Source organism: Poecilia reticulata, linkage group LG21 (genome assembly GCF_000633615.1).
Source record: "Poecilia reticulata strain Guanapo linkage group LG21, Guppy_female_1.0+MT, whole genome shotgun sequence".
NCBI lineage: Eukaryota > Metazoa > Chordata > Actinopteri > Cyprinodontiformes > Poeciliidae > Poecilia > Poecilia reticulata.
Window position 1 is genome coordinate 7,425,117 of NC_024351.1, and position 1,801 is coordinate 7,426,917.

The window sequence follows — 1,801 nt, forward strand, 5'->3', positions numbered from 1 at the left end:
TATATATATATATATATTTCTTTTTTTTTTTTTGGCTCACAAAAAGTGTAAAAATAACAACAATGACCAGAGGGGCCTATTTTCATTTTTCCCGCTCTCTTTTCCTGTGGTGGGCTGCAGCGTGCAGCACTTGACCAAAATTACAGGTGTGTTTTCCCCTATATAGTAATCAAGTGGCCTTTAGACTCAAATGACCACTGCCAGTGCAAACAATAGCCACTTTTCTCTCTGAATGCAAGCACACATTATGTGGTAAACACCTATTATAGTCTTACCAGGCTGACCTTCAACAAAAACATGCCTCTGGGACTCCACAAATATCTGTAACTTTCCTTTCTTACAACCTGACAAAAATACCTCTAAAACAGGAAGCATGGGTGAAGGCTACAGCTCTAATAAGTCCCGGTGCTTTAAATTCCCCACCAGGGTGTACTCCCAAGTCACTTGCACCATGTAATTTACACAGCAGGCCTCTGAGCTTTTAAAGATAGCCAGATGTGCGTGCGTGCGTGCGTGTGTGTATGTGTGTGTGTGTGTGTGTGTGTGTGTGTGCGTGTGTGTGTGTGTGTAGCCGACGCCTGCAGCAACTATGTTCTCCGTTACAAAGCTCTCTGCTGCTTGCAGTCCACAATGTTGCGTGTCCAAACACATCCTTCTTCATGCAAACTCTGCTTGCACAGTGTGAGGGTGTTTGCATCAGATAGGGCAAACCCCAGACAAGCTCACGTGAACGGTTCCACGCATTGATGATCACATGCGTGGACTGAAAGAATTAATCCAGGTGTTTGACATTGGATCCACACTGAATCCTGACTAATTCAACAGTGAAGTCTTCCAAGTTCTCCCAGGCGCAATGATCATATTTTTCACTCGGAACGTCCTGGTTACAAAAAAAAACATCTGATTTCTACACTCCAATTAAACATGAACTTGATTTCGTTTGAAAAGTTCAGAGTTTTAATGCAGTATTTTTTTTTTTTTTTTACGCGAAGATCTGATGCAAAAGGGGAGTGGAGAGGTCTTTTGGCATAGAAATATTTCAGATTTGCTCCGAGCCAAAGCCATTTGGCCTACATGTTGTACAGTTTGGGCAAGTCTGAGTTTTCCCAAACTATTGCTTTAACTTTATAAGAGCAGAGAAGCAGTTTTCCCAAGTTTAAAAAAGAAAAAAAGAAAAACCTCACCTTTTATCCTGCGCTACATCCTGTTTTTTACTCCCAGTGGAAGAAAATGTCTCTTCGCTGCAGATAATCCGCATACAGTCAACTGAGCGACTTCAGTCCTGAAAACCTGAAAGTCTTTTCATCGTTTCATATGAGCGCAGCATTAGGAACAAAAAGCATGTCGGAGAAGAATAGGGAGTCCCGAAACTGCTGCAACTCGTTTGTTGATGAGTATTTCAAACTGATTGTTGCTGAGAACGACGGAAAAGTTTGAAATCATCTGCAAAACTTCTCCCACTTGCGTAAAAACGACGTGGTCTCACGTAGTCTTCTCGGTGGGATTCTCGGTATGTTTATAGTACTGGCCCCTCTGCTCCAATGGAGGCGTTCAGACAGGCGGAGAGAGAGCACACGTTGCGTTCAGCTGCTGAAGAAAAAAATAGGAATTATAATACTTACGCAATACAGACGTGAAAATCAGTGTCAGAGTATTTGATAATACTATTCTGTATAAAAGTGGATAGATAGATAGATAGATAGATAGATAGATAGATAGATAGATAGATAGATAGATAGATAGATAGATAGATAGATAGATAGATAGATAGATAGATAGATAGATAGATAGATAGATAGAT

General features: G+C 40.9%; 1 protein-coding gene across 1 annotated transcript in view; it reads right to left on the reverse strand.

Annotated features, from left to right (window-relative positions):
- The window catches only part of LOC103457565 (protein tyrosine phosphatase non-receptor type 14), a 37,792-nt gene extending 36,245 nt beyond the window's left edge, over window positions 1-1,547 (reverse strand). The window contains exon 1 of the mRNA XM_008397818.2: window positions 1,185-1,547. The gene's annotated coding sequence lies outside the window, so the exon portion shown is untranslated. The remainder of the gene's footprint in view (window positions 1-1,184) is intronic.
- Window positions 1,548-1,801: the final 254 nt, after the last annotated feature.